Genomic DNA, 20,478 nt, shown 5'->3' with positions numbered 1-20,478 from the left:
GGGGGGGGGCCCAAGCAGGTTTAATTGACTCTGCTCATTGGTTCCCCTGTCTGACCGTCCCTGATGGGGGGGGGGGGGCCAAGCAGGTTTAATGGACTCTGCTCATTGGTTCCCCTGTCTGACCGTCCCTGGTGGGGGGGTGTTGGTGGTGACGGCGTGGGGGGTGACTGCTTGGTGCTGAACTGCTTGTATCGTTTTAAAGGATGACTTGGTGATGTGGGAGAGTGGAGGTAGGGGGTGTGTGTTAGGGGCTGGTTGTTTCTGTGTGTGTGTGTGTGTGTGTGTGTGTGTGTGTGTGTGTGTGTGTGTGTGTGTGTGTGTGTGTGTGTGTGTTTGTGTGTGTGTGTGTGTGTATGTGCGTATGTAAAACAAACACGAACACACAGTGTGTTTGTGTGTTTTTGTGTGTCTGTCTGTCTGTCTGTCTGTCTGTCTGTCTGTCTGTCTGTCTGTCTGTCTGTCTGTCTGTCTGTCTGTCTGTGTGTGTGTGTGTGTGTGTATGCAGTGGTGTAGTCTACGTGATACGCAGGTATACGCCGTATACCCACTAGGAACGCACCAGGATTTGCGTGTACCCACTTAAAAATGTGCACGGATACGTAGGCCTATCAATCGTCTTGTGACAGATCTTTCACTTCTGTGTTTATTTTTCGGAAATATCGGTTGGGTATAACTGCAATAAAATACTTTAAGCAGGGGAAGTTATCTCCTACATTCACCATTCATAAAATTCCCCCTGCGCGCACGCGCTCTGCCCTGTCTCTGTTACGAAGCGCGAAGCTGCCCCTGCATCTCTGCACGTTAGTTGGCGGGCCGAGCCCCTCCTTCTCGCGTGTGTGTGCCTGTGTGTGCGTGCGTGGGCGTGCGTGTGCGTGCGTGTGTGTGCGTGTGTGTGTGTGTGTGTGTTTGTGTGTGTGTCCAGTCCTCCCATATTAATGTGTAAACCACATAATAAGTAGTCAACAGAAGACAATGTTTTAATCCCACTTTATATCTCCTTGTTACTTTTAGATGAGAACCCCTGGCCAGCCTTTCAGACTGGGTGTCAGGCTAGGGAATTTAAAAACAGGCATCCTTGGTTAGAGTGGAGGGAAAAAAAGTTATAGGTAAATGTCAGCCAACATACAGTTGGTATACACAATTGAAATTCATAATGTTAATCACTATGCAAATGAGAGTATAGCTAATTCATGGTCATTTTTAAGGTGCAGTAATTTCACACTTTTACACAATTCAATTACTGTATGGTATGTTAGATAACAACAGTAAGAGCTAAAATTAGAGCAATTGAAAGAGGGAAACATTAGTCTCCTGTCATCTCCTTCTCATGCACTGGTTAGCCATGGTTGTAAACAGTTCATTAAATTATTTTGAGTAGATTTTGTCCTTGTTTAGCATGTGCTATTGCTACTATAGATATACAAAGGACAACTTGTCATTTTTGTGTTCTATTTGTACATACTGTTATTAAAACTGATAAACCTATTCAGCTTTCCATGATTGTTTATAATCGTTATACTCTTAAATCAGCGGGTTGTAGACCCCTGCGTTGGTGAGTGTGGTGCGACACCCCATAAGCGCCACACACGTACACGTACCGGTGGGACGGGTTTGTACGAGGCTGGGAGGGAATCATCACAGTATACCCACTACAATAAAATAGACTACACCACTGCTCACATCTGTCACTAACCTCACTACTTCACTAATCTCTAATCCTTCCCCTTCTTCTTCCTTCTCCGTGGTTCGAACCTTTACTCTGAAGGAGTGCCTTCTTGAACCTTTACACTGAAGGAACGTCTTCCTGCCCTCAGAGGGTTCAGCGTTAGGGTTGAGAGTCAGGGTTTAGAGTCGGGGACAGAGCTGGTCAGGGAGGACTGGTTTTACACAAACCCCTTCATTTGCTTTTGTGAATGGTGGTGACATTTTGAAATTATTAATTTGGGAAAATGTTTTCCTCTGCTTTCCTTTACAAAAGTATGTATTCAACATCTGTCAAGTGTTTTTGTTTATACTGTATATTAAAATCCTACATTGACTTCTGCATGTTTGGTGCGTTTCATTAATTGTCCTTTGACTTGGTTAATGTCAAGCTAAATATCAAACATCCATGTTACTACTAAATTCAAGCCTATTCATGTATTTAACAATGTACATACTGCCCCCGCAGGCCATTCTCTGCTACTACAACACGTTCAAACCACCAACCCGGTCTCCCATCGATGTACAATAGCTTTGTTGGTTCAAACGGAAAATGTAGTTTGGTGTGAGACTGTTGTCCAAACTGTCCAGCAGAGGGAGGTGTCATACACCTCAATTAATTATACAGGAATGTGTGTGTGTATTTACATTTTAAAAAGTTAATGTGCTGGTCTATGTCTGCAAATAACTCTGCCTCCAGCAACAGGTTTGGTCGCAGCATAGGAAGCAGTAGCGTGCGGTGCCCCTTCATCTCGGTGGGGCAGAAACGACCGGCGTATGACCACACCCACAATTTATATCAATTTTTAACAAGTATATTTTGAGCTACATTAAAACATGTTAACTAAACTAATTGTGAGTAAGAATTAAAAATAAACCAATAGCCTAATGTTACTGCACGCTTTTGAAGTGCCATCCGCAACACTCGTCATATGATGTCGGGCTAATTAGAATAGCCCATGTGCAATGGAAACTCCAACTCTGCAAAGTCAAAAATTTCAAAGGACATATTCGACATTATAGGGAAGTTATTTCTTCCATATTTTATTTTAACAATCTAACAACAATTTAACAACAGGCTTAGCGAGTGCATTGCAAATACATGAAAAGTAGAAATACCCGTTGGCCCGACGATGTGTGCAAATCTCTCAACACCTTTGAAATCAGCTATTTCTCAATAACAGCTGTTTAAATCAGGTATGAAATCAGGTATACAATTTTAATACCTGCTGAAATTAATAAATAAATAGTCTTCAATGCCGAAAGATACAGGCGGAGTAGTTCGATTTTAAGGCAAGGCAAGGCAACTTTATTTATATAGCACTTTTCATACACAAGGCAGACTCAAAGTGCTTCACATATAAACATTGTCATACAATTAAATAAAACAATAGGTAAGTAAAAGAAAAACATGCAAAAAAAAAAAAATAGAAGTTAAAATAAAGGCAAAGTTAAAAAAGCATTTTTAGAAAGTGCAATGTCTTTAAGATTTAGCAGAAAGCTATAGCAAAGCTATAGTAAACATAAAGCTATAGCAAACATGTTAAACAACAACAGTCAGAGAACACGACCATGGGCCAGACTACATTACGACCATATGGGCGTCTTATAGCGCGGAAAGCAATTGTTATTGCAGCCTGCAGGGTTAATGCGAGAAACATACGGAGGGACGCGGGTCGTTGAGCTCCGCGCCCCACATTGCATCATACGTTAAACTCAACTAGAATCGCCACCATCAATTTAATATCAACAGACAATATAGTCAGAAAGCCTACAGAAACTATTGATAGTTAATGTAGCAATGACATTATTAAAAATAAACTTGGAGCAATGATTTACTGAGGAACTATTTTTTTGGGAGCATGCTTTTGCAGTGAGTTCGCCGCCCCAGCTGCCCATATGGACGGCACGCGCCTGTAAGAGACTCTCCCTCTCCCTCCATCCCCCCTCTCCTCCCTCTCTCCCCCATCTCTCTCTCCCTCCCATTCTCCCTCTTTCTCCCTCTCCCCCTCTCCCTCTATCCCTCTCTCCCCCTCTCAGTATGAGAGAATCTCTGCTCTCCAATGTCGTTATGTCGTTGTGAGTTGTGTGGAATTCAGAGTGGTGTATTTCGAATAGTGAGTTGTATTTTGTAGTTATGAATGCATTAAGTCAATATGTTAATGGGGTCTGATGTGGTGCAGCTAAATTGTGTGAGAAAGTAATGATGGGGACATATATGGTGGCCTGCGGGTATTTTTCTACGGTTTTGCAGTGCAGTGCCTGGAGAGAGCACGTTGCCGACTCCAACAGGTTGTCCCTGTGGTTGATGCCCAGAGAGACCACCACAATCTTGGTGTGTGAATTTTTTTCTTTTTTATCTAAGACCTGTGTGATGTGTTGGTTTTGCACTGGGATATCTATCCATTTGGGGTCTGTGTGTGTGTGGGGAGGGATCCATCTCAAGTTTGACTCACAGTTGATCACTTCGGGCTGGATGGATCAAATAGTCCAATCCCTAACTGTATGCCCCGTAGGATCGTGTCTGGTCCTTTTGAACATCGTCTTGTTCGGTCGAGGCTTGGGGTCGGTGGTTCCACTCGGCCGTCGGCGCTCGGGAGCAATGGCGTCTTTGCATTAGGGGCCAGTGGGGCACGGCCCCACCAGAGAACGCTGCCGTGCAGGCAGGGGCGGATCTAGCCATTTTGGGGCCCTAGGCAAAATATAGACATGGGGCCCTCATTTTTGAAACACGTACACAAAACAAATAACCTTTCCAATACTCTTAGAATCGCAATAAACCCATAGTGCACTGCCACTCAACTCTCCACAGTAAAATCAGTTTCAGATTGCTCCAGCCTTTGCCAAAATTACATGTTTATTACTCAAACGAGAGAGAGAGAGAGAGAGAGAGAGAGAGAGAGAGAGAGAGAGAGAGAGAGAGAGAGAGAGAGAGAGAGAGAGAGAGAGAGAGAGAGATTAGAATTTCCATTCTCTGCCAGAGATACAAAATGATCTTGCACTTAACAGAACTAAAATATAAAATGGATATGAGTCTATGAAAACCACCATTTACATTTAAACAGGACCAATGAAAAGATTTTGTGTGTGGACAGGAATAACAGTGGCTGTGTGTGTGAGTGAGAGACAGGCAAAGCAGTGGTTCAGTGTGAGTGAGTGAGTGAGTGACAGGAGAGAGAGAGAGAGAGAGAGAGAGAGAGAGAGAGAGAGAGAGAGAGAGAGAGAGAGAGAGAGAGAGAGAGAGAGAGGGGGGGGGGGGGGTGTTTAGGTGTGCAAGTGGTTAAGTTCTCCATCTTCAAATGTCCATTTTCCCTGTTGCCTTCACCATTTCATGTGAGTAAAACAGTGTGTGTGTGTGTGTGTGTGTGTGTGTGTGTGTGTGTGTGTGTATGTGCAGGGCCGTCGGACTGCGGGGACAAAGGGGACAGTTGTGGGGGGGCCCAAGGCAGAGGGGGGGCCCATGACCAAAAAAGAAAAAAAAAAAATCCCCCCCCCCCCCCCCCCCATCAACAATCGCTCCGGAACCCCCCCCCGTCAACAATTGCTCCGGACCCCCCCCCCCCGGTCAACAACCTGGCGCAGGGGGGCCCATCAGTACCTATAGTATAGGGGCCCAGGATTTGGTGCTACGGCCCTGTGTGTGTGTGTGTGTGTGTGTGTGTGTGTGTGTGTGTGTGTGTGTGTGTGTGTGTGTGGTGTGTGTGTGTGTGAGACAGAAAGCATTTGTAAACACAAAGTCCTACTGTTGTCGTCTTCTCAAAAGTCTTCATATCAGAGAAAAGTGGTGAGCAGCAGTATAGAACCCAACCTGAAAAACAGACAAACACAGCATTAGAACATACTCACTACACCATGTTTCATTTGGCATTGATCTTTATACAACAAGAATGTACTTTGTCAACTCAAATACCTTGTTCAGCCAGGGCTCACTGATAGAAGGTGATGTTGTTCATCTGTCATCCCCTGTTTTCAAATCATCTTCGTCTTCATCTTCCTCTCCTTCGGCTTCCATAGCCACCTCTTCTCCTTGGGCACCCACCTCTCCTCCTTCCTCCTCCACCTCCACCTCCACTTCATCATTTTCCCCAACAGCAGAGCCTGTCGCAAGTTCAGCAGCGGCTGCTGTGGCGGCAGCAGGTGTAAAAAATGAAGTCAATTTCAGCAGTGTATCTGCAATTCTTTTCTTCTCAGCTTTTTGTTTTCGTTTAGCACAACCACTATCATAATTCCGCTGCTTCATTTTCACCGAGTCGCATCCCTCTGCTTTGGTTTGAAGTACGTTATTTCGCGCTGCGCGCGTTACTACGTAATCATATTCTGTACTAGTCCAATGCACAATGGAGGGGGGCATGTGTGCTGGAAAATTATTATTTAGGCATTAGTTCGGCGTTATGTTGATATTTTTTTTTTTTTTTTTTTTTGGCCATAAGTAATGGCTGGGGGGGGCAGATTTGGGGGCCCCTAATAAAGACAGATTTGGTTGGGGCCCTAGGCACTTGCCTAGGTTTGCCTAATGGAAGATCCGCCACTGGGTGGTGGTCCCTTGGTGGGTAACCTGAGAGGGTGGGGGTCCCGTGGTGGGTAGCCTGAGAGGGTGGGGGTCCCGTGGTGGGTAGCCTGAGAGGGTGGTGGTCCCGTGGTGGGTAGCCTGAGAGGGTGGTGGTCCCGTGGTGGGTAGAGGCGACGGCAGGACGGTCCCTGGTAACTGCTGACGGTGACACAGCCAACGGGCCAATAGAAACACACTTCTATTGGAAAGGATGAAAAGTACATCAGAGTAAATAAAAGGGGGGGTCTGAGGACCCCGCCCGCACACACATGCATAGAAATATATACATATATATATATATATGTATATATTTCTAAATATATGTGTTCTGTTACATGTATGTTTTCTCCTGTGTAATTCAGTCTTTTATGTTTATTGATGGTCCTGTGATGCCATCTACTGGCGGACTTTGGTATTGTTCTGGAATACGTTCTGATATGCATGCCTTTCACTCCATTACACTACATTCACTTGATCGGAAAGCATGGTACTCGCACTCGTCTTCATAATTGCGTCTCCTCTGGTTTCAAGTTAGCCTTTGAAAGCATCGTTGGTACGTTATCTGTATTGCTATGTTAAGGGGGTTTGATGTATAATGAGATTAAGGAAACTTTGTAAACAAATTAGATGGATGGATATTCTTACGTTAGCAAGCCAATTTAGTAGCTAAGCTAATTTTACAGCATTCTGTTATTCTCATACTGAAATGCTGTACTTCCATTCCTCAGTTTTACCCTACTTCACCTCACCATAAAGAGTGAACTGTAACTTTTCGTCTGCGTGGTTTGATGGAGAGGAGTTTATACCATCTGTCAACCCTGGCAAGGTGCTGGGGGTACTGCAATCTCAGTAGAAGTCATGGGTGAAAAATGCAGGAACCCCAAAATTGCACATATACATATATATATAAATAACATGGTATAAGCATTTCAAGAAGTATTAAAAACACACAGGGTAAAGATAAGTGCTGGCAGATAAGTGCAAAATAGATTAAATGAATAAATAAAAAAATAGGAATATAAAAAAAGATAAATAAGAGATAGTAAAACCATTCACACATCCATACCATCCTTTCACATAAAAGAAGCCTCCAATGAATAAGAGGGTAAGGGTTAGGGTTATGGGTAGCATAGCCCTAACCCCCGTCCCCGAGCCCAATGGACGCTGTCCTGGGTCGTCTGGAGTTGAAGGAGAGACCGTTGTTTAAGGTGACCGCATCGGGGGTCCACCTCCTCTATGCTGTCTCTCACAAAGCTGCTGAAGGCCTCAGTGCAGTGGAGCTGGTGAAGGGATAGCTCGATGGAAACAGAGAGGAGAGGAATGACGAGACGGGCCTGAGGGACTTCAGCTCTGGCTGTTCCAACGCGACGTCGATGTCTTTGATAACGGTAACGGCTGTTTGTTCCCTAAGACCGTTGTTTATGTCTACCTAAAAACCACCGGTCTGATGCCAGGCCTGGGGGAGGGGGATCTAAGCAGGACCGCAGTGAGGTGTCTGAGGGTCGCTCCCGGGAACCTGTGGGCCTGAACCTCCGACCGTTTAAATGTGGGGGTGGGGGCGATGTTAGAATCCCCCATAATGATAAGAGGCTTCCTAATGGCCAGAGCCCACTGGGAGGCTAGGGGGGTACCAATGGTTTGGTGAGGGGGGGGGGTCCTGGGTTGATCTTCATTTGATGGTCTAGAACAAAAGGAAGGAGGTGGAGAGGGGGGGGGGGGGGGGGGAGGAGAGGAGTGGGGGGGGGGGGGGGGGAGAGGAGGAGAAGCTGGGGTCAGTGGGGGCCATTGGACTATGCCAGGTGAGCTAGGGATCAATACACGCTGGGTAATGGTTCTGCTGGGGGCATCTAAAACAGTGTTGGAGGGGGTGAGTGAGGGGGAGAATGAACTCGGGCAGTAAAGGAGAACAGACACACACACACACACACACACACACACACACACACACACACACACACACACACACACACACACACACACACACAGGACAGAGCAGACTGAGCGTCTCGGTCCCAACTATATATAGAACCGGAACTAGAACTATAGCGGTCCCGAAGCAGTGCTTAGCTTCGCTGTCTTTGCTTTTGATGTGAAACTGGTTTTTTGTACAATCTCAAACTCGAACAATTAATCCCCAGGACGATTAACCATTCACTTGTTCTGATAGTTTAACCGATTTAATCTCTCTCTCTCTCTCTCTCTCTCTCTCTCTCTCGCTCTCTCGCTCTCTCGCTCTCTCTCTCGCTCTCCCTCTTGCTTCCTCAAGTACTTCCCCTTCCAACAGGTGTGTGTGTGTGTGTGTGTGTGTGTGTGTGTGTGTGTGTGTGTGTGTGTGTGTGTGTGTGTGTGTGTGTGTGTGTGTGTGTGTGTGTGTGTGTGAGACCCGACCCCCCGGACCCTCTCCTCAGACCAGACCCCCCAGACCAGACCCCCCAGACCCTCTCCCCAGACCAGACCCCCCAGACCAGACCCTCTCCTCAGACCAGACCCCCCAGACCAGACCAGACCCTCAGACCAGACCCTCACAGCTTGTTCCTCACAGAGAGAAAACTAACTCGAGATCTCTTCTGCTTCTTCCTGCTCACTCACTGTCTCACTCTCTCTCTGTCTCACTCTCTCGCTGTCTCACTCTCTCTCTGTCTCACTCTCTCGCTGTCTCACTCTCTCGCTGTCTCACTCTCTCTCTGTATCACTCTCTCTCTGTCTCTCTGTCTCTCGCTCTCTATCTCTCCTCTCTCGGTTCCTGAAGTACTTCCCGTTCCAACAGTTTGGTGTGTGTGTGTGTGTGTGTGTGTGTGTGTGTGTGTGTGTGTGTGTGTGTGTGTGTGTGTGTGTGTGTGTGTGTGTGTGTGTGTGTGTGTGTGTTTTGAGAGTGGATAAGTGTATGATTGCATCATTATGCATGTAACTGTATTTGTTCAGGAGGTGGCTAATGACACCACTACCTTTATTATAAGGGGGATGTTACCATACTCTATCTCTCTCTGTACCTGACTCTAAGGTGTGTGTGTGTGTGTGTGTGTGTGTGTGTGTGTGTGTGTGTGTGTGTGTGTGTGTGTGTGTGTGCGTGTGTGCGTGTGTGCGTGTGTGTGTGTGTGTGTGTGATGTGTATTGTGCGCGAGCACTGCATTCATAAGATTCGTCTTCACAGATATCACGTGCCCGCGCTGAGAGAGGCGTGTCCCGGGTTTTTTCAACTGCGAGTCAACAGTGTCGCAGCGAAGAGCCTTTCTTTCACTTCCTTTCACCTGATTAACTTGTTTTAGAAACACTCTAACCTCCGTTTCTTCCCTTACATTTAAACTTTTACAACTTTATACCGTATGGACGCAATATAATCCCGGAGTAGATACGATAAGGTAAGGTAGGCTGACAGTTTACTAGCATTTATATTGTCTTTCGGTTATGCATATGATAATGAACAACCAGTTTACTAGCGTTAATATTGTCTTTAGGTTGCTGTATATAATACTGACCTCATCTTGGTATGTGTCTCCGTGTATCGCTTATCAATTAAAGACAGAGTTTATTGTAGAGAATGCAACGTTAGTTCATGTTTCACTGCTTTTCTGACCCGTGTGGTAAATTGAACACTGCGTTCAATATTCAAGAGATTCGTTTGTCTTCATGCTACTCCGAATTAAAGGAAGGACGTGGCAGAAGTCCTTTCAATGTGGTGATATTTAAAAAAGTTATATATTTGTGCGTATTGACTATCGATGTGTTGAGCTTCACCAGTTGATCTATATTGAATCTGTGGTTCAGTAAAGGGACAGAATTCAGACTTTGGTCCAGTGGAGAAATTATTCTAACGTTCTTTACTTTAATTGTACCGCAATGCATTTCTTTTAAGTCTATTGTATATCTTTTTTGCGTTGTAGTTTAAGCACAGTTACAGTCTCCAAGGTGTTTAATAATTCATCGGTCATCTGCTGTACCCATCTGTACTGTAGTGAGGGCGGTGTGGTTATGTTGTGGGGTTCATATTGATGGTCTATGACGTCCATAATGCTTTAGTGTGACGCAGTCTCAATGACCTCTCTCAATAAACGGCTGAAGTTCAAAAGGCAATTGAAGTGATGGATGAGTTGTGTTTGTGTCCAGGTCTCCAGTCTACTATGGATGAGGAGAGAGAGGAGGGGGGTCCTACCTCTAAGACCACTCTGTCTGGGGAACATGGCCGCCGGAGCAAAGCTAAGAGGTAAGAAGAGGATCTCTCTGTCTGTGACTGTTGTCCATCTCAGAGCTCAGCAGTGATGCATCATGACTCCATCATTAGTCTGAGTAATAGGTGTGTGTGTGTGTGTGTGTGTGTGTGTGTGTGTGTGTGTGTGTGTGTGTGTGTGTGTGTGTGTGTGTGTGTGTGTGTGTGTTGAAGCCCAGAGCAGCAGCAGAGAGCAGACTCCCCTGGACCCAGCTGTGTCTCCATGTAGAGTGGCTGGTCTATGGATATACCATTGGTGTTTAAAGATGGACGCCCCCCCAGAGAGGAGAGGTAGGACTTTTAAACAGACGAGGAAAACAGACCAATTAGTTGTTATCAGTCTCTACTGCTGCTGATATTTACAAGTGTGTGTGTGTGTGTGTGTGTGTGTGTGTGTGTGTGTGTGTGTGTGTGTGTGTGTGTGTGTGTGTGTGTGTGTGTGTGTGTGTGTGTGTGTGTGTTGAAGCCCAGAGCAGCAGCAGAGAGCAGACTCCCCTGGACCCAGCTGTGTCTCCATGATGAGTGGATGGAACATCCTCTATGGAACATCCTTTTAACTTTAAAGATGGAAATCAGTCTATTGAGAAAAGGTAAGCATTGATTAGAGATGATGATTTGGGCTGTAGTCTTAAATTCAACCAACTCTCTGACCAATCGATTGGTCGATGGTGAAAAGATGATTATAAAACAATGCGTCCGTTATCTCCAGATTAACAGAATCTACCACAGTGCGTTGTACTCTACCTGCTAGCCTCAACATCACATAAGGGCTGTTTGGAGAAGGGCAGTGGGTTTCAGACCCCCTCTCGGTCCGAGTCCACTCGGTTAGGGCAGAGCTTCAATATGAAGCAGACAGCGGACGAGCCACGGAGCGTCGGGCAGCGTCGTTTATAGACGACACCACCGAAGAATTGATTATAGCTTTTATCTGTGTGTAATATAACGGGGCCCACTGGATGCTGCTGGGATTCGTGACAAGAAGCCAATTCTGTTGTGTTCCACTCAAAGCCTAGCGAGCGTTAAACACGAAGGGGGTTGAAGAATCACAGACGTATTAAGAAAAAAGTACTCATGCCACCATTTTAGCTGATCTGCACACAAACTTACTCTACACTTTGCATGCTATTTTGTCGTCCTTTTTAACCAAATGCTGCCAGATCGATGACTTTGTTGGAATCAATGAGTTAGTAGCGGAGTAAAGGTTGAGTAAGTTAGGACTAGCGGTCTTGCCTTACTTGAGCTGGTTTGACCCCTTGTCGTATAAGTCTTATCGTTGAAACAGAAACTACTAAGCCTTCAACATTATTTTTATTCATAATTAATGTTATTTCTAACACAATATAGCCCGTCACTCCAATATAAAAAAATGGATGAAGAAGCTCTTTGTTCTTATTAAAGGAACACCAGCCATTGCCCGACCAAAGAGAATCTGGTCCAACAAGTGCATATCGATTAACCAGTCAATCAACTCAGTGGTCCCCAACCCCCGGTCCGTGGGTCATTTGGTACCGGATACCATATTTGAATACAATTATTATTATTATTATTATTATTTTTTTTTAATTCATGCAAAATGCATGCACACTTAATAAACTCAATTTACTTCGCAATACCGTCACTCTTTTACATGCCATAAGTCTATATGCAGTTGTTAGATTGCATATAACATGTTTTCATTTTAGGCAACCTCTGCGCAACATAACCCAACAACCCCCCCCCCCCCCCCCCCCCCCCCCGGTCCGTGAAACTTTTCGGAGAATCATACCGGTCCTTGATGCTGAAAAGGTTGTGGACCCCTGAATCAACCGACCAGAACGTGACAGCCCTAGAGATTATATCGGTACAGCTTCTATCAAACGAAATCCTGTTTGTTTTCTAGAAGAGTCCAGCAGCAGAGAGCAGACTCCCCTGGACCCAGCTGTGTCTCCATGAAGAGTGACCACTCTATGAATCATCCTGCTGAGTTGAAAGATGGAAATCAGTCTATTGAGAAGAGGTGAGGATTCATTATATATCATAAAGGTACAGCTTCAATATTGAAGACGATCGCGTTGACTTCTGCGGTCTGTTCTGCCTTCGTGCTGTCTGCGTCAAACCAAAACAAACCTGAGTGACAGCGGCCGCACTTGTCCCGCCTCCTGCGAATTTACGTAATTTCCCTCCCCTTGCAATGCCGGCGCTGGCACTGGCCGCGGGAGCAAGATGTTATTCAAACAAAAATGCATCAATCATTGTTTTATTCTTTCATTACACAATTTCTTTCATTCTTATAGATAAAAAAATAATATAAATACATATATAAATCTAGCCAACTTGGTGTCGAAAACAAATTCAGGTGTTGCTATGGCAACACCCTGGCGCCCGCCACTTCTCAGAGGTCTTCTCAGGTCAAGTACAGTTATAAAATATCGTTGATAAGAGATGGACATAAGAAAATTCCTTGGGAAGAAAAGGGCAGAGCAAGAACAAGCGGTGGAGAGTGTGGCATCATCTCCCGCAACCCCTTGATGAGAACCCTTGGATCAGCTCTGGTTTGTGAAAAGCAGCCAGTCGATAGCTTATTTTGATTGATTAATGCTGGTCTGGTGTTACTACCTAGTAGCTAGCATAGTAGCGCCGCCTGTCTTGTCTCTCTAGTGGTCGTTCATTCTAAAACACCACAATCTGTTGAGAAGCAAATGGTTGCAGCCTCTATAGGCTTACTGTGGCGCTGATGTGAGTACTGTATGCATGCAATACTACTACTCATAGTAATAATCTCAGAGGGTTGAGAAACAGTAGGACAATCCATTCTAGCTTCGTACCTCATTTTGAAAATCCCCAAAAAAGAAACTTCACATAGGACTGTCTTTCAATTTTTAATACATTGCTTTGGAGGTTTTCAATCTAACATCCCACTGGTTTGATTTTACCTAAGAGAAAAATGTTTATTTTTTAAAGCATCCACAGCAGCCTTAATAATGAGATTATGAGACAATGAGAATGAAGCGGCAACAGTGTGACTGTGCAGAGTGAGAGAGATGGCTTCAATGGATGACCAGGGATTGGTGGTGGCGTTACCCAGGAAGGGCGGCTGTAGTTAACTGCAAGCAACAGAACATGAATAGTGAAGTGGAGGAAGGAGTCGAAATGAGACTTCATTAACAGATTCATGTACAGCTCAGATTTATATGGAGATAAGCTTCTTAAAGATCCCATGCCATTCTATTTTATGATGCTTTAATATAGGTATTAGTGGGCCACAAACACAGTATTCAAAGACGTCCCCGAAATTCAGCCGTGGTGCAGAGTTACAGTCACTCCGAAACAGTCGCACATTGAGCTTCCCCCAAACGCGCTGTTTCGGTGGGCGTGTCAAGGTAGGTCAAGGAGGGGGGTGGGGGTGTGGCCCTGAGCAGCTTGTAGCCACTACCATGCGCTCTGTATACGGTGGGCGTGTCAAGGCAGGTCAAGGAGGGGGGTGGGGGTGTGGTCCTGAGCAGCTTGTAGCCACTGACAGTACCATGCGCTCTGTTTACGGTGGATGCATCGCAATGGCTCGTAGAAACCCATATTATGCATAGATATCTATATCATATAATATATGATATATATTATCACCTGGCACCTGAGCAGCTTGTAGCCACGGTACCATGCGCTCTGTTTACGGTGGATGTATCGCAATGGCTCTTAGAAACCCATATTATACATAGATATCTATATCATATAATATATAATATATATTATCACGGCCAAAAGCTGTGTGAGCCTCCAGACGATAGGTTATTATGAATCTCAAACGACCGCGTCTACTTCAGATTGATGTGGAAGTGGAAGAACCAGAGACGTCGGAGAACCCGACGAAGTCCTTTGTGATTCATTATATCGTCTGGACGCGCACACAGCTTTTGGCCGTGATAATATGTATTATTTGATATAGATATCTATGTATTATATGATATTATTTAGATATAGAGCAGAGCTCCAGGACTGTAACGCAAGTGTTGTACACTTCCTTGTTATTTGGTTAACCGTTCTGCTGTTGGTGTGATGGCGCGTCGGACTCTCGTCTCTGGTATTTCTACAACGAGACTCGTAGTGGGGGTTATCTCAGCCATGGTTGAGAATGAATTGGGGGAAAGGAACTTTGGCTTTGACTCCCTGAAGTAGGCTACATGAACCACGACATGGAGGAGAAAGGGATTGTTGGCCGCGAATGTATCCCGCTTGAGCCCTGCTTCCCGCCGCCTCGGCAGCGGTCAGCGCTAATCACCGCATCCTGAAGCCGAGGCGGTGGTCCATCGGCAGCGAGGCTCCGGCGGGAGACGACCGCGGTCAACAATCCCTTTCTCCTCCATGTCGTGGTTCATGACTTCAGGGAGTCAAAGCCAAAGTTCCTTTCCCCCAATTCATTCTCAACCATGGCTGAGATAACCCCCACTACGGGTCTAGTTGTAGAAATACCATAGACGAGAGTCCGACGTGTTATGCGCCATCACACCAACAGCAGAACGGTTATCCAAATAACAAGGAAGTGTACAACACTTGCGTTACAGTCCTGGAGCTCTATATCTAAATAATATCATATAATACATAGATATCTATATCAAATAATACATATTATCACGGCCAAAAGCTGTGTGCACGTCCAGACGATATAATGAATCACAAAGGACTTCGTCGGGTTCTCCGACGTCTCTGGTTCTTCCACTTCCACATCAATCTGTAGTAGACAGAACCGTGCGCTGCCTGCTGCCTGCTGCCGGCGCGAGGCACCACCGCCCGGCTGCCTGCTGCCGGGCGGTGGTGCCTCGCGGCGGTGGTGCCTCGCCGCGGCAACCGGCGGCAGGCAGCATGTCGCAGTTCATGTACTTCGATGTTGTTCTGCCATTGCATTCAAAATTCTGTAACTAGCCTGTTACTACGAACTAAGCAACTACCATACACGTATTAGCATTTAGCACTAGCTCAATCACGACTCCTTCAGAATTCTTGTGGGTGGTTACGAACCAACCAAGTGGGCAGGGCCATGAATAATAGTTTGACAACGCTACGTCACAGTGTCACCTTATCCAGATTGGCTCATTTCTTCTGCCTTTTTCCTTTCATTGCCTATTGCATTCAGCAGACACACTGCATAGATTTCAAACTTACCACAGCTCACAAACTTATTCAGACCTATGTTAATTAACAAACAACAGGAAAAATGTGATTTTAATGGCATGGGCTCTGATATGAGTGCAACACTGTAATATAAGGTTGAGAAAATACCGTACATTAAAAAAAAATTTGCATTACAATTACACACGGTCACTTGGCTTTTTTAGCCAAGTGACCGTGTGTGTGTGTGTGTGTGTGTGTGTGTGTGTGTGTGTGTGTGTGTGTGTGTGTGTGTGTGTGTGTGTGTGTGTGTGTGTGTGTCCTACTCCTGAACAGCTCTATGGTTTCACATCACTGTCATTGTGAGCATCGGACTGCTGAGTATTCTCCTCAACTCCCTGCACTTCAGTGAGTCTAAATCATATCATCCTGAATAGAATTACAATACAGTATAATCATATCAATGATTGTATTGATAGCAATGATAATGTTAAATATTGTTTTTGCTAGATTTAGTGATAATAATGGGATTAGCACACATACACCGCACGCACACACATAAACACCGCATACACACACACTCACACAATCCAGCCACATGTGCACGAACACACACGCACACACACAGACACTGCACACACGGGCGCGTTGATGCAAACGTTTCAAGACAAGGGCAGCGCAGGACACCGCATACACACACGCCACACACACATGCACACATGCTATGGAGTTAGAATCATGCCAAAACCCCACACACACGAAAACGTGTTTTACTCACGCACAACGATTCACAAATACAAAACATCATTCACAAACTTATGCATTTTGCTTCAGAAACAAATACATAATGTTTTACACATACAAAGAAACATATTTCTTCAATTACAAAAAAATATCCTCCAAGTACAAACTAAAATCTTCCAAGTACAAAAAAGTCACGTGACAAACAAATGTCCTGTGATTCACACTACACAACAGCAGGTGGCGCTGTTGAGTCAGTTTAAGGCCGCCAGGACAATCTTTTTTCTCCCCAAAATCTTTGGGTGTGTTCGCAATGATTTACTAATTACTACTTACTACCTACTCAATACTTGGCTTACTTCTCGAATTCTTAAATAATGATTCAGTAATACATTTGAGTAATCGACGTTCGGAAGCCCGCTCTTACTTAACCACCTCAGATGACGTGAATCAAATGACGTGTCAATAACCTACCGGCCGGGCGCCGTTAATAAATATTATAAATAAATATATAAACGTCACATTTAACGTCACAGTACACCTTCAACCTAAGGATTTGCGGGGCTCTGCTGCTGCGGCTCCCCGTTTAGCGCCATTGCTTCCACTGTTCTTTTGAATAGACGCAGTGCATTCTGGGGCAGTTGAGTACGTCTAGTAAGCTAGCGATGCTTACACAAAATCTTTCCGGAAGTAGAAGACATTCGGATACTACTCGCTTACCTAAAACTCGCTTACTACGTTCTGCTTACTCAATTTGACGTCATAGTTAGTAAGAGTAGGAAGCAAGTATGGTTTCGAACACACCCTTTATTTCATAGCGGCCAACCGTGTGTGGATGCTATGGAAAGCCAAGAAGGCCACTAACTGGCCTTAATATCGCGCGGTAAAATTGCTAAACCGCACGGAAACCGTACGGAATCCGTGCGGTTTGGCAGGAACAGCGCCACCTGCTGTTGTGTAGTGTGAAAAAGATTTTAGTTCGTACTTGGAGGATATTTTTTTGTAATTGAAGAAATATGTTTCTTTGTATGTGTAACACATAATGTATTTGTTTCTGAAGCAAAATGCATTAGTTTGTGAATGATGTTTTGTATTTGCAAACCACACTGAGCGTGTGTGTGATTCGTTGTGTAGTGTAAAACACGTTTTGTGTTTGTGTGAATCGTTTTGCGTGTGTGTGGGGTTTTGGCATGATTCTAACTCCATACCATGCACGCACACACATGCACGTGCATAAACACACTGCACACACGCGGATGCAGATATTTCAAGACAACGGCAAGATTGACATAACAGCCCCGCCGTCGACACACTCTCCCACCTGAGCCTTATGTCTATCATCAACACTTTTTGCAAAACGTTATTTTTCTTTAAACATTCTCCACCTCCTTGAGCCTCCCGAAATGTCTTGTGATATTGAAATCCCCCCTCCCCCCTGCCGACTGTTTTAGTTGTTTTATTTGTCTTATGTTTTATGTGTAGGCTATGTGTGACTGTAGGCTACTGCCGCCTGTCTTGGCCAGATCACTTGAAGAGATGTTTAATCTCAATGACGCATTCTTCTGTTAACAAAAAAAAAAACATCTCTCATGTCAGGTACCCAATGTACAATCTGCAATGTAGCCCTCACAACCCGCCCCCCCTCACAACCCCCCCTCACAACCCCCCCCCCCTCACAACCCCCCCTCACAACCCCCCCCCCCCCCCACACACAAGCCCATGCTTTAGTTCACTATGGTTAGGTAGGTTGCTGCCTTAGCTGTTCTAACATGAACACAATTTTCAGTTTTTTGTTATTATTATTTCCAACTAACCAATAGTAGTTGCCATGCATTTTTTTTAGTATCAATGCACTTTGAGACCTGAATAACAGTAAAATCTGTTGAATGATCAATCTGCATGCATAGTATACAACACTTTATATGAAACAAATACCCCTGTAACCCAACAGTTAGCTGAACATTATATGTCCCGTCCTTCCACTCCCTGTTTTCTCACCCTGTTTAAACAAGAAATCAACTGCATTAGTCCCAGTGTTTGTGCTATGGGAAATTAAAGGTCCAATGGCATGCTACTTTATGGATGCTTTAATATAGAGATTAGTGGGCCCCTAACACAGTATTTGAAGTCGTTCCCGAAATTCAGCCGTGCTGCAGAATTACAGCCACTACGAGCCACACGCACATTGAGCTTTCCCCAAATGCGCCGTTTCTGTGTCAGTAGCTTTAATGCAAATGAGGAGGAGAGAGGCGGGTCAAGGAGGAGGGTGGGGGTCTGGCCCTGAGCAGCTTGCGGCCACGGGTACCATGCGCTCTGCTTACAGTGGATGATTCAAAATGGCGAAGGCATACAACAATCAATCCCTTTCTCCTCAATGTCATGGTTCATGTACTTCAGGGAGTCAAAGCCAAAGTTCCTTTCCCCCAATTCCATCTCAACCATGGCGGAGATAACCCCCAACTACAGTCTGGTTGTGGGATTACTAGGGACGTCAAAGAACCAACGTTTTATGCGCCATAACATCAAAGCAGAACGGTTATCCAAACTACAAAGCGCCGTGTGGCGCTGGCATGGACGTAGTTCATTGGCTGATTGGTGGGCCGCATTGTCTGGGCGGGCCAGTCAGAGAAAGGGGAGGTAACCTGGCCCCTTATGGCGCCATATGGGGCCACATTACAAATCAGCACGCCTGAGCTTCCATTTATTTTAAAGGCGAGCAGGATACCTAGTGCTCGTTTTACACCGAACGCAAGTTTTAGCCACTGGGAGACGATAGGCAGACTAGGGGACCTCATATTAATGTTAGAAAACCTCATAAAGGGAGATTATCATGCCATGGGACCTTTAAGCAATAAAACACGCTCTCCGGTATCGTTCGCGACGCCCTTCTTCTTCGTCTTTTCTTCAATTTGTCTATAACTCATGCTCCAATCTTTCATTGATCGAAGCTTTGGATGTTGTGAATGCAACGGAATATAGGATGCTTCGTTGCAGAAACATTTCAGATGATGGCGATGAGTTCTGCCTGTTCTGCCTCCGTGCTGTCTGCGGTCAAACCAAAACAAACTACAGTGTCAGCGGCCGCACTTATCCCGCCTCTTGCGAACCTAGACCGTACGTCATATCCCGCCCCTTGCAAGCCCACCCCCCCTTGATTCTACTGATGTCTGAACGACATCGATGTCTGCATATAAAGCATCAAGTGTGAATCACCCTCAGGGTCTAATCTTCTGATATACAAATGCTGCAAACTTAAAATTATCATGCTTGCTTCATAAAGTAATGAGAAAATTATTAGGCTTGCTTCATTGCGTAATAGGTGAACCAATATGTTATTTATTGTAACATTGTAGGCAAAATGTTATGATATTATACGTTCAGAAATTTGATACATTATCGACCAGGGTTTCCATATTATAGCTTTGGGTTTTAGTAGAGGTTGAGCGCGGGCAACGGACACATGGACACTCTAGTCTTACTTCTATATAATAGCAGGCCTGTCCGACCAGTTACTGAAGTTGGTCAGTGCGCAGGTGCCAAGCAGCCTGCAGCTCTCACACACACACACAGCACACGCAAACGCATGCATAAACCGCAAGCACGAACATGCACACTGCATATACTCACCGCACACACACACTTCACACACACGCACCTGTCCACGAACATACACGGAAGCACAGACACACACACACACAAATACGCACACACACACGCGCTTGCACACAAACGCACGTGCACACGACGCACGTCAAGACAAAGGCAGCGACACACTCGCCCAGGTAAGAGGTTATGTTTTTAAACATAACGGCTCCGCCATCGACACATGTGCAGGTAAGAACACACACGCACGCGCACACACCGCAGCGAAACTCGCCCAGGTAAGCCGTTATGTTTTTAAACATCTTACTGCTATAGAAAAGCAGGCCTGTCGCACAAGTGATGGAGCGTTCACACCAAACGCTAAGGGGCGACATGAACTGTGCGTTCACACCAAACGCGAAGGGGCGACACGATTCCGTACGCGTTGACGTGGTTTTGCAGCCCCACACTTTTGCTCGAATTGAAATCTTTCAACTTTGCCGCGACATTCGCGTGATGACAGCCAATCAGCGTTCAACAGCATGGCCACTGAGTGGCGTAACGTAACAGCCAATCAGCGTTCAAATAAAATGATACAATTAAATATATAATATTACGGCCA

At 45.2% G+C, this 20,478-nt stretch overlaps 1 long non-coding RNA gene across 4 annotated transcripts; it reads left to right on the top strand.

The window, feature by feature from the left end:
- Nucleotides 1-6,615: 6,615 nt before the first annotated feature.
- On the top strand, nucleotides 6,616-13,282 carry LOC115535981 (uncharacterized). 4 transcript variants are annotated; one of them, XR_003974589.1, is made up of 6 exons: nucleotides 6,616-6,803; nucleotides 7,505-7,638; nucleotides 10,355-10,451; nucleotides 10,629-10,745; nucleotides 10,921-11,044; nucleotides 12,334-13,282. It is a non-coding gene; the product is annotated as an uncharacterized LOC115535981 (long non-coding RNA). The 4 variants fall into 4 exon arrangements; XR_003974587.1 differs by having other exon boundaries at nucleotides 6,654-7,638; XR_003974588.1 differs by lacking the exons at nucleotides 6,616-6,803; nucleotides 7,505-7,638 and adding an exon at nucleotides 9,302-9,614.
- Nucleotides 13,283-20,478: the final 7,196 nt, after the last annotated feature.

This window comes from Gadus morhua, chromosome 22 (genome assembly GCF_902167405.1).
Source record: "Gadus morhua chromosome 22, gadMor3.0, whole genome shotgun sequence".
Lineage (NCBI taxonomy): Eukaryota > Metazoa > Chordata > Actinopteri > Gadiformes > Gadidae > Gadus > Gadus morhua.
Note: the sequence above shows the minus strand (reverse complement) of the source record. Positions and strands in the feature narration are given on the sequence as shown.